Source organism: Cynocephalus volans, chromosome 8 (assembly GCF_027409185.1).
Source record: "Cynocephalus volans isolate mCynVol1 chromosome 8, mCynVol1.pri, whole genome shotgun sequence".
Taxonomy (NCBI): domain Eukaryota; kingdom Metazoa; phylum Chordata; class Mammalia; order Dermoptera; family Cynocephalidae; genus Cynocephalus; species Cynocephalus volans.
The window spans coordinates 81348042-81365883 of record NC_084467.1 but is presented as its reverse complement, the minus strand read 5'-3'; the positions used below and the strand labels follow the sequence as shown (position 1 = coordinate 81365883).

General features: G+C 33.6%; 1 protein-coding gene across 6 annotated transcripts in view; it reads left to right on the top strand.

Moving 5' to 3' along the window:
• Nucleotides 1-17842, top strand: part of EVI5 (ecotropic viral integration site 5) — a 233956-nt gene that overhangs the window by 139799 nt on the left and 76315 nt on the right. The window lies entirely within an intron of this gene.

Here is a 17842-nt window from a genome sequence, read left to right as displayed (position 1 = left end):
ATTGTGTATATATACCACATTTTCCCCCAGTCATCCACTGGTGGACATTTAGGTTGGTTCCATATCTCGACTATTGTAAATAGAGCTGCAATGAACATGGGAGTGGAGGTATCCCTTCATCATGATGATTTCCATTCCTTTGTTATGTAACCAGTACTGGGATTGCTGGATCATAAGACAGTTCTATCTGTAGTTGTTTGAGAAACATCCATACTGTTTTCCATAGTGGCTATACTAATTTACAGTTCCACCAGCAGTGTAGAAGAGTTCCTGTTTCCCCACAACCTCACCAGCATTTGTTACTCTCGGTCTTTTTAATAATGGGCAGCCCAATGGGGGTGGGATGATATCTCAATGTGGTTTCAATTTGCATTTCCCTGATTGCTTAGTGATGCTGAACATTTTTTCATATACCTGTTGGCCATTTGTGTGTCTTCGTTTGAAAATGTCTATTCATCTCCTTTGCCCATCTTTTAATTAGATTATTTGGTTTTTTTACCATACAGTTGTTTGAGTTCCTTATATATTCTGGATATTAATCCCTTGTTGGATGTATAGTTTGCACATATTTTCTCCCATTCAATAGGTTGTCTTTCCACTCTGTTGATTGTTTTCTTTGTTGTGCAGAAGCTTTTTAATTTGATATAATCCCATTTGTTTATTTTTTCTTTTGTTGCCTGTGCTTATAGGGTCTTATTCATAAAGTCTTTGCCCAGTCCTACTTCCTGAAGTGTTTCCCCTGTTTTCTTTTAGTAATTTTATGGTTTCTGGACTTACATTTAAGTCTTTAATCCATTTTGAGTTGATTTTGGTATATGGTGAGAGGTACAGGTCCAGTTTCATCTTCTGCATATGGGTGTCCAATTTTCCCAGCAACATTTATTAAAGAGGCAGTCTTTTCCTCAGTGTATGTTCTTGTTGGCTTTGTCAAAGATCAGTTGGCTGTAAGTATGTTGGTTGATTCCTGGGTTTTCTATTCTGTTCCATTGGTCTGAGTATTTGTGTTATGCCAGTACCATACTCTTTTGGTTACAATAGCTTTGTAATATAATTTGAAGTTAGGTAGTGTTATTCCTCTAGTGTTTTTGTTTGTTTGTTTGTTTGTTTGTTTGGTCAGAATTGATTTGGCTATTTGGGGTCTTTGGTAGTTGCATATGAATGTTAGGATTGTTTTTTCTATTTCTGTGAAGAATGTCATTAGTATTTTAATGGGGACTGCATTGAATCTGTAGATTGTTTTGGGTAGTGTGGACATTTTCACGATGTTAATTCTTCCAATCTGAGAGCATGGTATGTGTATTTCCACCATTTTTTGTCCTCTTTAATTTCTTTCAGTACTGTTTTGTAGTTCTCATTTTAGAGATCTTTCACCTCTTTGGTTAAATTGATTCCTAGGTATTTTATTTTTTGGTGACTATTGTAAATGGGCTTGCTCTCTCTTTTTTTTTTTTTTTTTTTAAGTGGGCTTGCTCTCTTGATTTCTTTTTCTGCTAGATCATTATTGGAGTGTAAGAACGCTACTGATTTTTGGGTGTTGATTTTGTATCCTGCATCATTACTGAAATTGTTAATCAGCTCTAAGAGTTTTTTGGTAGAATCTTTAGGTTTTTCTATATTAAAAAATCATGTTATCTCCAAACAGGGACAGTTTGACTTTGTCCTTTCCAATCTGGTTGCCCTTTTTTTCTTTCCCTTCCTGATTGCTCTGCTAGTACCTCCAATACTATGTTAAATAGAAGAGGTAAGTGTGGGCTTCCTTGTTCCTGTTCTTAAGGGACAAGCTTTGAGCTTTTCCCCATTTGGGAAGATATTGGCAATTGGATTGTCATAAATGGCTTTTACTGTATTGAGATAATTTCCTTCTATACTTAATTTACTGAGAGGCTTTATCATGAGGGATGTTGAATTTTATTGAGTGCTTTTTCTACGTCTATTGAGATCATCATGTGGTTTTTGTCCCAGGTTTTGTTGATGTGGTGTATTACATTTATTGACATGCTTATGTTGAACCATTTTTGCATCCCTGGGCTGAATCCCACTTGATCCTGGTGTATAATTTTTTGATGTGTTGCTGTATTCTAATCTCTAATATTTTGTTGAGGATTTCTTGCATATATGTTCATCAAGGATATTGGCCTGTAATTCTCTTTGTCATATCTTTGTGTGGTTTTGGTATTGGGGTGATGCTGGCCTCAGAGAATGAGTTTGGGAGAATGGCTTCTGTTTCAATTTTTTTTGGAATTGTTTGAAGAAAATTGGTATTAATTACTCTTTAAAGGTTTGATAGAATTCAGCTGTAAAGTTATCCAGCCCTGGGCTTTTCTTTGTTGGAAGATTGCTGATTACTGCTTCAATCTCAGTGCTTGATATTGGTCTTTTCAGGTATTCTATTTCCTCTTCGTTCAGTCTTGGTTGTTTGTATATGTCCAGAAATTTATCCATTTCCTCCTGGTTTTCATATTTGTTGATGTACAGTTGTTTGTAATAGTCTCTAATGATTCTTTGTATTTCTGTGGGATTGGTTGTAATGCTTCTCTTTTCATTTTTGATTTTTGTAATTTGGGTCTTCTTTTTGTTGTTGTTAACTTAGTTAATGGTTTGTCTATTTTATTTACCTTCTCAAAAAAACCAAGGTTTTTTTCACTGATCTTTTGTATCATTTTTTTGGTTTCTATTTCATTTAGTTCTGCTCTGATCTTAATCATTTCTTTTTGTCTACTTCATTTGGGACTGGATTGTTGTTTTTCTAGTTTTTTGAGGTGTAGCATTATGTCATTTATTTGAAGTCTTTCTATTCTTTTGATGTAAGCATTTATTGCAATAAACTCCTTCTTAATACTGCTTTTGCAGTATCCCATAGGTTTTGGTATGATGTGTCTTTATTTTCATTACTTTCAAGGAACTTTTTGATTTCTTGTTTAATTTCTTCTTGGACCCATAGGTCATTTGGGAGCCTGTTGTTTTAGTGCATTTGTATGGTTTCCAGAGTTTCACTTGTTATTAATTTCTAGTGAAAAGATACTTGGAATGATTTTGGTTTTTTAAAATTTGCTGAGACTTGATTTGTGACCTAACGTGGTCAGTCCTGGAGAATGTTCCATGTGCTGATGAGAAGAACATATATTCTATAGTTGTTGAATGAAATGTTCTGTAGATATCTGCCAGGTCTAAGATGTCATTTAAATCCTGTTTTTCACTGTTGATTTGTTGCATGGAAGATCTGTCTAATGCTGAGACAGGTTACCAGCATTTATTGTATTAGAGTCTTTTTTTTTTTTTTTTAGGTCTAATAGTGTTTGCTTTATAAATCTGGTTGCTCCAGTGTTGGGTGCATACATATTTATGATTGTTATGTCTTCTTGCTGGATAAATCCCTTTATCATTATATAGTGGCCTTCTTTGTCTCTTTTCAAGTTTTTTGGTTTAATGTCTATTTTATCCGATACAAGAATAGCTACTCCTGCTCCCTTTTGGTTTCCATTTGCATGGTATTTATTTTTCCATCCCTTCAGTTTTAGTTTTTGTTTGTCTTTACAGGTGAGTGAGTTTCTTGAACACAGCACATAGTTGGGTCTGTCTTTTTAATCTAGTCAGTCAGTCTGTGTCTTTTGAATGGGGAGTTTAATCTGTTTACATTTAGGGTTGTTATTGACAGGTACTGTTTTACACATGTCATTTTATTGCTCTTTGTTTAGATGTTTTAAATATCTTTCATTCCTTTCTTCCCCTTTTAGTTTTTGTCTTCAGGGCTGCTCATGTGGTGGTGAACTCTCACAATTTTTGTTTGTCTGGGTGATACACTATTTCTCCCTCATTTCTGAAGGATAGCCTTGTTGGGTATAGAATTATTGGCTGGCAAAATTTTTCTTTTGTTATTTTGAATATATCATCCCATTTTCTTCTGGCCTGTAGGGTTTCAGTTGAGAAGTCTGCTGTTAGTCTAATAGGGGCTCCCTTATAGGTGACTTGATTCTTTTCTCGTGCTGCTTTTAGAATTCTCTTTGTCATTGAGCTTTGCCAGTTTGACTATAATGTGTCTTGGAAAGGATCATTTTGGATTGAATCTGTTTGGGTGTCTTTGGGCTTCCTGGATCTGAAGGTCTGCATCTCTCCCTATACCTTGGAAGTTTTTTGTTATTATTTCATTGAATAGGTTTTCTATGCCTTTTCCTTTCTCCTCCACTTCTGGAATACCCATGATTTGGATGTTTGTGTGCTTGCAGGTATCTGCTAGTTCTCTTAGATTTTCTTCATTTAAAAAAATTCTTTTGTGTGTATGTGTATCTGCCTGGGTTATTTTGAAAAGACCATCTTCAAGATCTGAAATTCTTTCTTCTGCTTGTTCTAACCTGCTGCTCAAGCTATCTGTTGTGTTTTTTATTTCACTGAGTGAATCCTTCAGTTCTAGGAGTTCTAGTACATTCTTTTTTAAGGTATTAATCTTGCTGTAAATTTCCTCCTTCATATCCTGGATATTTTTTCCTGTTTCATTGTGTTCTCTAATTGAGTCTTCTCTTATCTCTTTGAATTTTCTTAGAATCATTGCTCTGAATTCCTTTTCAGACATTTCAAGTGTTTCTTGCTCTCTGGGGTCTGGTACTTGAGAATTACTGTATTTCCTCCTTGGTGTCATATCTTCTTGTTTATTTGTAGTTCTAGTATTTTTCTTGTTGATGTTTGGTCATCTGGTAGAACACTTGTTTCTTCTGTTATTCCGTAGTGGGCTAGAAGGGGAAAGACTTCCTCCCCTATTTGCATGCTTCTCTGGTGGCTCTTCTTTTATTAGTGCATTTGAGTGTGCAGCAGGACATTCTCTTCTTTCTTGCTTGACTGTTTTCATTTGTCTATCTGTTCTGGGTATGTGTATTCCTCTGAGAATCTGAGGTTTAAGTTTTTAAAAACCTTTACTCAAATGAATGGTCTCACTTACGTGGCTTTTGGAGCCACCTTTGCAAGAGTGAATCTTAATTTATCTTCAGCCCTAGCCTGTTTCCCCTGACTAATAATTTTTAAGCATTTTTTTAAAGTTATGATTTTTTAAAAATTATAATTTTTTGAACTTATACATAGAAGTTCAAAAAATAAAACTACATTATAATATGTATAAAACCATTACACATATAAATGCTACCAAGGTCAAGATAGAGAATGTTGCCAGCACTCAAGAAGGCTACCCGGTCACACCTTTCTCCCTGTTCCTGACTTTTGTGATAATCTCTCTTTTTCTTTTCCTTATAGTTGTGTCATCTTTGTATGCATTTCTGATCAATACCCTTTAGATTTCCTGGTTTCTCAATTTTGTAGTCATATTGAATATTTTCTTTTGTGTCTCTTCATTCTTTGTCCAACATTATTTTTGTAAGAGGCATTATTTTTATTGCTGTACATATTTTACTTTTGAATATATCATAATGTATTTATTCATTCTACTATTAGTGTACATTAGGGAATTTCCAGGTTGGGGCTGTTATGAGCAATGATCTGATGATGAGCAATCTTGTACACTACATTGATCACATTTGCACAGGTTTGCCTAACATGTATACCAAGGTGTAGAATTGCTGGGTTGTAGGGCATGCAAATATTCAACTTTAATTTCCAACGTGCTTGAAGTAGTTGAAACACCCAACAGCAGCATATGAAAGTTCTTGTTGTTCCACATCTTCCCCAACACTTGGTGGTGTCACATGTTTTAATTTTTGCCAATCTGGTGGGTATGCAGTGATATTTTCTCATGGTTTTAATTTACCTTTTTTGATTGCTAAGGAGGTTGGCAATTTGGATTTCTTTTTTTGTTAAAGTACCTGTTAAAGACTTTTGTTTATATTTTTCTATTGGGTTGTCTCTTTTTTCCTTATGGATGTATAGTTCTTTATATATTGATTTTATGTTTTACCAATATCTACTCCCGGGGGCTTTTGTTGTCGTTGTAATTTTCTTTTTCTTTTCTTTTCTTTTCTTTTCTTTTTTTTTTTTTTAAAGATGACCAGTAAGGGGATCTTAACCCTTGACTTGGTGTTGTCAGCACCATGCTCACTCAGTGAGCTAACCAGCCATCCCTATCTGGGATCCGAACCCAGGGCCTTGGTGTTATCAGCACCACACTCTCCCGAGTGAGCCATGGGCTGGTCCGTAATTTTCTTTATTGTGTCTTTTGATGAGTAGAACAGCAGTTTTAATGGACACTAAACAGTTCTACCTGGAAGTGGTACAGGTACTTTAAATTCAACATTTTTAAAATCAGACATGTTATTATATCCAGAATGTTTTCCTTCTTTTGCATCTCAAGTCGATTTAGTGGATCATATCTTATCAAATTATTCAACCTAGTAGTAACTTCATCCTAGTAGTAGCTTCACTTTTTTCTTACTCTTCCCCTGGCCTCTCCCTTAGTTTATCTGCTTACCCCTTACCTGAACTATTATAGTAACCTCTCATAGTTTCCTTTTCTCCAGCCTCAGCTCTTCTACAGAGTTATCAGAGCTTTCTAAAACATAAAAACTTTTATTGACTGCCTTTTACATTCCAAATCACATCAATATTCCTTAGCATGAAATCCTTATCTTTTCATTATTGCCCAAACTTGTATTTCTAGCTTCATCTCTCATCATTAGCTCCTCCTCTCCTCAACATACACTGTTCTCTCTACACTCTGAATTACCCTGTTCCTGCAACTTTCACATTCTTTCAAAATTCTGTACCACTCTGCATGCTGCTGTGTTTTCCTAAATTGCTGTATTTTTCTGCACCTCCTACTTCTCTACTTTTGAGATATTTCTGCTTTTTCAGGACTGAGGACTGAGTACTCCTTGGCTAACTTGCTGTTAATTTGTTTATTAAATGTGTTTGTAGCATTTAATTTTAATGTACATTTAGATCCATAAATAGATCTTTTGTTAAAACCTGAAATTCCTTTTTCAATTATAAAAATAATACATTTTAGGTCATTCTTAGTCATGAAAATATCTTAGTTCATTTTCAGGTTCCACTAGGGGGAGAACTCAACTTAGTCAAAGATTTTTGTACTTCAAATCTCTTCAGATTAACTCTTCTGATTATTGTTAATCTTTATGAATAAAATTTTTTCTCAAACCAAATTCTTTCAGATTCTTCATTTAATAAGTAATGTTATTATGTAGTATGCTTTTTATATAATTAAACCCTGTTTTTTAATGTAGTTTTTGGAAGTTATACTTTTGTAAACATCAGTAGTATATATACTAATGAAGCTGAAGTTTATTAAATTTTTTTCAAAGATTCTTCTGCCAACTTGAAACTTTCTGTTTTGATTTACAGTTCATATTCTACTTCCATGTTATTATTCTGATATAACTGTATCTGTAACCTACTTAATATTCTTTATAATAATGCCTCCCCCACCCCCCACCCCATCTTTGACAGAGCAGTTTTTATATTAGTGTATTACAGTGAACTTAACCATTTTTAAGTGTGGCAGCTTTCAAATTTTAGACATTTTCCTGAAACTTTTTAATAGTACTATGTAGGTTTCTTCTCAAATACAATGACTGTTACTTATTGGTGGATTTTAGTCACTATTCTGCTATAGTGCTTGTTTGGGGGCAGATTATATACCTATAAAGTTAAGGAGTTAAATTCTAAGTTTCCATCAAATACAAAAAACTATTATGCATATCATTTTAATATATTTTGACAATTTAGAGTTACCATTATGAATTGTAATTATCATGGAAAGGTACTTCAAAATGTTCATGGAAAGATTCATATTATCTTTTTTATTTTGGGCAGCTGCCCAGTTCAGGGATCCGAATCTTTGACCTCATTGTTATCAACATCACACTGTACTAGCTGAGTTAACCAGCCAGCCCCTCATATTATCTTTTAATTCTGTTTCTCCAGAAACTTTTTGATGTGTCCTCATATAGTCATCTCACTTGATTCAGGTCTCTATTTCTCTCTCAGGTAAAGCTCCTTTGGCAAAATTTCTATCTTAAATAACATTTTCATCCTAATCACTATATTCTTCTGCTGCTTTACTTTTCTTCAAAATATTTATTACTTTTTACCATAAATAATACATATTTTTATTTTTTGTTGTCCACATTCCCCACCAGAATGTTAACTCCATGAGAGTATAATTTTTGTCTGTCTTATTCCTTACTGTATTCCCAAGTGCTTAGTATATAATCCCTGGTATATAACCATCACTCAATAAATATTTGTATTTGAACAAATTAATATAGTAATTCACTCATCTCCTGATCTTGTTTTCTGCAAGAAGTGATTTTTTTGCAGCGGGTGGTTGGGGAGTGGCAGCTGGCTGGTACAGGGATCCAAACCTGTGACCTTGGTGTTATAAAGTTGCATTCTAACCAACTGAGCTAACCGGCCAGTCCCAGTAAGTGATTTTTAATGTGTGTAATTTGAGTGTTCAAATTTCTAAAATGCAGAGATTATTGCTATAGTCACACATTCATCAGTTTGTATACATTCTTTTATTATTAGGTCACTACTGGTTAGGAAGGAGAAAATGAACTCAGCCTCTACCTAAATGTATTTACCATTACACAGAATGAATGACTGAGCATGGGTCCCTTCTTTGGAATGTTGTTGAATGGAAGTTAAACCTGTGAAAACTTATGTGCATTTATTGTTGATTTTAATGGCTTTAATTACATGTGAGATGATGCCAATTGTTATCTTCAAAAAGAGGAATTTTATTTTCTTTTGTATTATCCTTACATATAATTCACAAGCTAATTTTTTGGTTGAATGTCTCAGGTTAATGGAATTTCAGTGGCCTGCTAAAATAAAAATAATATACTCCAATCAGAATAATGAGCTTCAGGAAATTTAATTACTAGGAATAAGAGGGTTTTAGAATCCTAAAATACTCTGTGGTCACAACCTTTGGTCTTTTTGTATTCTTCTAGTTGCTGGAGATTCTTTATTGGTTAAGGTGTGGATTTTGGAGTCAAACCACTTATTAACTGTCTGATCATTGACAAGTTATTCAATGCATATGTTGATTTACTCATTTAAAACTGAGGATCATCAGATGAGTGGATACAGAAAATGTGGTACATCTACACAATGGAATACTACTCAGCTATAAAAACGAATGAAATACTGCCATTTGCAACAACATGGATGGACCTTGAGAGAACTATATTAAGTGAAACAAGTCAGGCACAGAAAGAGAAATACCACATGTTCTCACTTATTGGAGGGAGCTAAAAATTAATATATAAATTCACACACACACATACACACACACACACACAAACCGGGGGGGGGGGAAGAAGATATAACAACCACAATTATTTGAAGTTGATACAACAAGCAAACAGAAAGGACATTGTTGGGGGGGAGGGGGGGAGGGAGAAGGGAGGGAGGTTTTGGTGATGGGGAGCAATAATCAGCTACAATGTATATCGACAAAATAAAATTAAAAAAAAAAAAAAAAAAAAAGAAGTTACCATCAGGAACTGGAAAAAATAAATAAATAAAATAAAACTGAGGATCCTAAAGTGATCTGCCTTAGAGTTGTTGCAGTTAAATGAGAAAGCACACGAAAAGTGTTCTTTCTTCCTTACTTAGTCTCCAGAAAAACAGCTCATAGATAGCCTTATATAAAACATCACATTCAACATTGTATGGGCTTCCAAAAATTACAACCAAGCTAGAAAGTGCTGAAAATTTTGGGGTTTTCTTGGAGATAGTTTTTACCAACCCCAAATTATGAATTTATCCCTTTCCAAAAATTATATATATCTTGAAAGTAAGAATTATTTTGGCTTTTTGGTTTTTTTCTATAATATATACTTAAGTAAGCTTATTTCTGTCCACTGTGAAACCCTGTTTTAACTTACTCGTCATTTTTTATGTATTTATCATGTTTGGAAATATAGAACTTATTACTTACAACTTTAATTCTTCCAGGATACTAATAATAAAAGTAATAATAGCTAGCATTACTGAACACTTAGTATATGCCAGGCAGTGTTCTAAGCCGTGTAAGTATATGCACTTATCTTCACAACAATCATATAAAATAAGTATTGTTAATGTCCCCACTTTGTAGTTAGAAAACTGAAGCACAGAGAAAATTTTAAAATGAGATTTTGTTGTTTGTATGAGAACCCAGTCTTCAATTCTTTCCAGCATTAAAGTGAAATTTTTTCTTTAGTGTTAGAAAATACTATCATTGTAGTTTTAAGAATTTTTTAAATAGCATATTGACTACTTCCTGTAACTCTGCTTACTATACAGCTAAAGTTACTGCTAGTTCTCTGTTCATCACTTAAAATCTTTCAGTTGCTTCCCCTAGGTTTCGGGGAAAAATTCAAATTCTGGCTCTTCTGACAAGACCATTCCTGCTCAGATTCTTGCCTACCTTTGTAGCTTTATTTCCTACTTTCCCAGCATATGTACCCTGTACTTGAGCCACAATATACTAGTTGAGAATCCTTCAAATCTGTCAGCCCATTTTACTCACTGTTTTTCTCCCTCTTCTTCTGATGTTGCTTGTTATTTAAAAAGTCAGCTTGAGTTTGACCTGTTGTGATCAGCCTTCCCAGATAATGCCAACTCAGATGATTTTGTGTGTCTCTGCTCCTCTAACACCCTCATATCTCATAATAGACCTCTTTTATCATGTCATCTTACACTACTGTGATTGTTTAATTTTTTTCAACTGTTCCATCCACTGTGTGCAACTGAAGCTTGTTGAAAGTAAGGACCATTATTTGACTTCATATTTCTAACATTAGCATACTAGAGACAGTCAAAATATGTTTATTTACTGAAAGACTGCATGTGTAATAGTTTATTTTTTGAATCATTTTGACATTAAATGTTCTCATTTAAAATCTCAGGTGTGAAGAACAGATTACATTATGAATTTAAATGAGGTATTGGTTTCAATTCAGCAAATTTTTATGTAATACCTACTATGTGCCAGTCACTATCTAAACACTGAATTAGTGAACAGAACACAAAAATCTTTTTCCTCATTGAACTTAATGGTAGAAGGAAGAGTTAGGTGAACAAAATAAATAAATCATATAGTGTGTGATTTAGAAGATGAATACAATGGAGAAAAAAATGTAGGAAAGGGAAGATGATGGTATTGAGGGTGCAGGACTGTTGCTGTTTTAATAATGTGATCAGGAAAGAGTCATTAGAAGGGGACATTTAAACAAAGATTTGAAGCAGGTGAGGCATGCAGATTTGAGGGAAGAATTCCTTTCTAAGAAAATAGTAAAGGCAAAGGGCCTATAAGAAAGGAGCAAGTGTGAGTAGTGTGTGTGGGTGGAGACGGGAAGAGTAGAGGAAGTCTGAGAGGTAAATAGGGCCAAATATGTATAGCTTAAGAACTTTGGCCTTTCTCTGAGTAAGATGGAAAGTTATTGGAGGGTTCTGAGTGTAGGAATGATCAGTTAGATGACATTTAACCTATTCAAAAGACTTAATTGAACTTAATTCACAAAAATGCTTGTACGAATTTATAATATTAAATTCGGAGGAAATGGTGGTTAAAAATTAAGTTTTCTCCTTTGGTTAGTGGAATTTTCCATCTTTCTTCTATTGATCCAAGTGTTATTTATTATTTGATGATCTATTTTTACATTAATACTAAATAGAACTATCTCTACTTTCCAGGTAGTGGAGCAGAATGCAGAATAGTTAATTTTTGCCCAGTTAGTTGAAGAAAATTAGGTGTGAATCGAACCCAAGTCTTATGATATTTAACCTGGAATTGAGTTTGTATATTGGTTATTATAAAGATAAACATTGATTTGTCATAATTATATTAAAAGGTTATGTGGACTATGCACATCTATAAAAATTAATGTTGTTTTGTTATAAATAATGGAAAGTTTTTCATTTAAAAGAGTGCGGGTCTATTCAAATCCAACTTTTGGTTCTTTTCCTGGTACCCAGTAACATTTACCCACTTTGGTTAGTTTGCCCAACAGATAACCTCTAGGGATGCCTCAGATGGGCAATACCCCAACCACTCTTGGCTTAAAATACACCCACTCAAAATTCTGTTCTGACATAGAATGAGGGAGCTACGTTTAAATCAGTGTACCCAGATCAGTATGTAGTTTTGACAGAGATGGAAAGGAAATGATAAAACCTTTATCATTGATTTTAAAATATTATATTTTTAATTTTAAAGTTTATGGTTTCTGTTTTTAGCAAGGTTCTTAAATATTAAAATATTTTTCATTTTTCTGTAAGGACTTTCTCAATTTTAAGCATTTTAAAATTTGCAAAAATAGCTATTCTGTAATTGTTTTTAGTCCTAACACTACTTCTCAATAAAAGAAGTTAGGTGTGTAGACTGTTTTACTCAAATTGCTATCTAATCATTAGGGATTATGAAATTCTGTTTAAAAATCTTTTTCCCTAAACTGTTCAGAGATTCTTTGGTATTAACTTCAGTATTCAGTTAAATTTAAAGGGATTAAGTATCTAGAGGTTTTTAGGATAGTGCTGTATCTAGAAATGAAAGACATCATTTGGATCTTTCAAGACCAGCTCTTAGTAGGGTACTTAGTTAAGAATTAGTGAAGGAAGTTTGGACTTTTAAGTACCATGGTATCAGTGATAATCTTGGTATTATTAAAAATGTTTATGTACATTTAGCCTCCAGATTTTGGTTTGTAAAACCATTCTCCAAAAAAAGGAACCAGGGCTCCTCAGAGAAATGACTGATTCTAGACCCGGGACAAGAAATATAAGCCTGAAGCATCTTGTAATGACAGAAAGTAAGCAAGTACTCAAAACAAACAAACAAAAAAAAACCCCTACATTAATAAGGGTATGTTAAAGGGACAGAGGATCCAACTGAAAGAGCTCTCAATGGCCAAAGGTAAAACAATTTGATGGAAAGAAATATTTAAAATAGCAGTGGATTATAACCTAAAGTATAAAATAAATATCCATGAGTCCATATCATTATTGATAGTAATGAGTAAATTAATAAATGGGGGAGAAGAGACAAATATGCAGAAGAATTTCAAGTAATTTTTGTAAATGCTCCACCCTCAAGGAAGAGAAGTATAAATTCCCACTCCTTAAGTGTGGACTGCATATAGTGACTTCCCCCCAAAGGGTACAGTATGGAAAGTGTGAGGAAAAAAGGAGTAACAGTGGAGAAATCTGACAGACTACCAGAGCCAGATGCTCAAGGTCAACTTGAACAGTCATAAATCACATTGATAGTGTAGTATGTACCCTAGATATGATGTGATGAAAATGACACTTAACCTCTGTGGTCTTCTTCCCAATAACCCATAACTCTAGTCTTACCATGAAAAAAATATCAGACAGATTCAACTGTGGGCACTCCTTAACGTACCTGAACAAGTAAGTCTTAAAGCAGTCAGGGTCATCAAAAACAAGAAGTCTGAGAAACTGTCACAGCCAAAAGGAACCAAAAGAGCCATGAACAGAAAAAAAAGACATTAAGTTAAAAAAAAAAAAAAGGAAGTCTGAATAAACTATGGTCTTTAGTTAGTAATAATATATCAATATTGGTTCATTAATTGTAACAAAGGTACCATACTAATACATACATACTAATGTAAGATATTAATAGTAGGGGAAACTGAGTGCGGGGATGTATGGGAACTCTATCTTCTAAATTTTTCTGTAAATTTAAAGCTGTTCTAACATATCTAATATAAGAAAATTGTGATTCCATGGTTTTTAGGAACCCACAGAATCGTATATAGAGTTTTAAGTGTTGGTCAAAAATTGATTCGTTTTCAATTAAACTATAACGTATAAGGAACATTTTCTAGCTTTTTAACCTTATGTTAATGCTGGTTTTTTTTCATGTGTGCAAATTTAGCTGACCCTATAAGAAACATCATTTTTAAAATGGTGTGTGTATTTCTCTTCTGAAATGGAATTCAGTCAATCTTAGCGTTGAAAAATGCTAGGGAAAAAAATCTGATTTCTTTTCTCCCATCTATACTATTCAGATTACATTATTTTTTAAAAGATATTTATATGTAGTTTTATTTTTTCTAGTTACTAAAAAGAATATTCAAACCTTTGTTTCCATGACATTAAATTACAGGAAACTGTTTTAAGAACTTATCGGTAGTACATGTTATGAGTATGATTTGTTTTTAGACATTTCAAATGAGTCACCTTGAAGTCACAGAGAGGCTACTGCTTACCACATTTACTGTTCTGATTAATTTTTCTTGGGACAGAGTACAAATCAGTAATAACTTACTAAAGCTTAGTGGTTGCTATTGATGTTGCAGTAAGGTTATGTTGATTAATCAGGGTGATTACTTATCAACTGTCACGATTTACTCAAATCATTGGGTTTTCTTGTACTATAGTAATTTTATGTGCAGTTATAATTTTCTTGACATTTTGCTATAATGTTTGAATTGAAAATATCAAATTCGAACTTAAAAATTGTGCCCATGCTGTAAGTTAATATGGTTGTTTCTGTGACGGTTGAACATAGTTTCATAATATAGCCTTTAAAAAAAGTGTTATCTAACCTTTAAAACAGTCAAGAGATTGCTTTTTAAATTGTTCCTAAAGTGATTGGACTTTTTACAAAAGAGAGAGAGCTTGGCTATATCTTTATGTAACATATCTCTTTTTGTTAGATTTCTCATCCATGGGTATAATATGAAATATTTTTAAAATGTAAGCTTTACACTTGCATTTGAGACTTAGCAACCTGCATTGTGTCATGACCCTTCTAATACCACAAACCTTCTGTAATACTACTCCCAGAGAAAAACCCACATCCTATGTATAACCTTAGATTTATTTTGAAATCTCTATGAAAAGAGCATAGAGAGATTACTAATTGTTTCTGTTATTTCCTTTAAGGGTGTGATGTCTATTTGTAAGCCATGTTTTTAATTTTAATTGCCAGGATTAAAAATTTAAAATATATTAAGTACTGTAGTGATTTCCTATTCTAAAGTTAATACATAAAAATTTATTAACTAAGTATAAGTTTCAGCTGAGAATTGGATAGTGTGTTAGACATCAGAAAAGAGTTTTAAAAAGGGGAAAGCAGTGGTACTTCCACTAGCCAATACTTGTAATCTAAATACCACAACTGGAAGGATATACTACAAAAGAAATTTAAAAAATAGTTGTATACATATTCATGAACCATGGGAAAAAAGTTCTCCTGAATTAAGTTGAAAATAATTTTATAAGGTTTTAAATTAATTACTGTGAAAACTCTCATCTCTGTTAGCTTCAAGATCCTCAGTTTGAGCTTGGCTTTTTGAAGCTGAAACCATGTCCTCAGGAAATTGTGAGGTTATTAAAAATGCTAAATAAAAAAACATACCTATTTGAAACTTCTGAATATACCAACTAATCAGCAAAATTTTTTCTCATTTGTGTAAAATTAAAGGAAGAGAACTACAAAGCTACGGCAGTGAGTTTTTTTTACTAAAACAGACTGTGAAGGTGAAATGGGAAATTCATGTCAGTAGTTTTAATGAATGTGTATAGAGGAAATCTTGTACACAGTAGTCATTGACCACGCAAATACCAATCAAAAGGTATCAAAGCTTTCACTTTAGTTCTCTAGTTATTTTGTGGTATTCATATTTAAGTCAAAGTGTAAAATTTCTACAAAATATATGCTCAAATAAATATTTATAACCCCCCCTGAAAAAAGAATTGCAAATTTAAATAAGTTTTATTTTCTGTTTTATCAATTCCTGTTTTTATTTTTATTTTCTTCATTCCATTTTAGATTTCTTTCATGTTCTTTATGTAACTTCTTAAGGTGGTTGCATATATCGAACATCATTTTTAATATTTAAAAAAATTGGTAACTATTCATCAATAGGATAATGGTTAAACTGGTATATCCATATTCTGTAATATTCTACATCTTTAAGAAAAAATAAAGATCAGCAAAACATATGAAGGGGGAAAGCATATTGTGGACAGAGTATATATCATATTTCCATTTGTATATGTTAAAAAGCACATATAAGTATATATATTATGTGCATTTTTATATATTAAACACATGCATATGTATGTAATACATGTATGTGTATCTATATTATATGTATTTAATACAATTTGTACATTAGCTTACATGTATATTAATATGTACCTATGTTATGCGCATATATGTTTAAGTGCATTGGAAATGTAGGGATTTTCATCAAAACTATTGAAATATTCCCTTTGAGGAGAGTACAGCAAAGGACTTGGTGCAAAAGAGTAGAGAGTCGGAATTCACTTTTTATTCTCTATGAATTTATATGATTACCATTATAATTTTTTAGAAGTATATACATTTAAATAACTTTTAAGGCAGCCATTGCTAGAAGGGAAATAAGAATTAGAACTTCCAAATAACTACAGGAAAAAAGCAACAAAGGAAACTTGGTCCGCCTAGCAAAAGTACCATACTCCTTCTCTGGCCTTAAAGTCCCTGAGTTGTCTGCCTCCTTCCTGATTCCCTGACCACATCTTAAACCACATTCCCTTTCACAAGTTAGTTCTAGCAACACTGACCTTCTTTTTATTTGTTGAATCAAGCATTTTCATTCCTACATTAAGGCTTCTGCTCTTGTTCTTTCCTGTGTTTGTAATTGTTTGCTCCTTCATGTTCCCATGGCTGGTTCCTTGTCATCATTTAAATATCAGCTTAGAAGTCACTGACTCATAGAGATTTTTCCTGACCTCCTTTGTAAAGTAGACCCCTCACACTATTACTTTTTGTAGCTCATCATCATGTTTTATATTCTTTATGGCTCTTATCAGTGTCTGAAATTGTCTTCACTTTAAAAATGAACTCTCATACCACATATAGAACCTTGTCTGTCTTATTTACTGCTGTATGCCTAGTGCCTAGTATATAACACCTGCTCCACAAGTAGTTGCTGAATGACTTACTGGAGGAAGAAAACAGTCATGTATAAGAGATTTGACATTCTGTGCCATAGGAGCTAACAGGTTCTAAGTACTTCATTAGTAAATATTCTTTTGTTTAAATAAATGTTGCCCCAGGGGTGAATTGAAACTGATACTAGAATTACCTACCCCAACCATCTCACAAAATAGTAAATAATAGTTGTTTTTTTTAAGGCAAGAACTTTACCACGAAAAGCAACTGGAGAGGAAAAGGAGCATAATCTAATGCAGTAAATTTTAAAAAGTGACAGCTAGTGAAAGAAATAGACATTTGTAGAGTAGAGGCTCAGCAGGGCTTGGCTTCTAACCTCAACCCTCTATCCCCTCCTGTCCCACTCTCCAAGCTGTGTAAGTAAGTCAGCAAGATCCCAAGAGGACTTATTTATATCCAAAATGCAGAGAGAATAAAAATGAGCATGTGATAATCTGACTGAGGAGTGGCAGAAACTTCTACAAGGAACAACCCAATGAATGAGATTAGGAAGTGAACATCTGACTCTTAACTAAAGTGAAGGACCTAGGACAACATCCTGAATTTGGGAAATGATCTGAATCCTAAAACGCAGGTTTTGGAATATATTCCCTATAGTGGATTGAATTATGTCCCCCCAAAACTCCCTGAAGGTTGAGTTGTGTCCCTCAGGTTTTACGTATTAGCAACTGTGACTGTTAAGAGGGTGGGAAATCCTATTATGGTAATTGTAAGGTGGGACCTTGAAGAGGTGATTGGGTTATAGGACCGTGCATTAGTGAATGGATTAAAAATGGTGGTCAGGGTCATGGTTCTGAGGGCTTTAAAAGAAGAGGAGAGTCTGTCTTTCTCTCTCTGTTCTCTCTACTTCCACCATCTTGCAATTTGAGACCCTTGGGTCACTGTCGCCACCACCAGATGGAGTTTGGACTTCCCAGCCTCAGA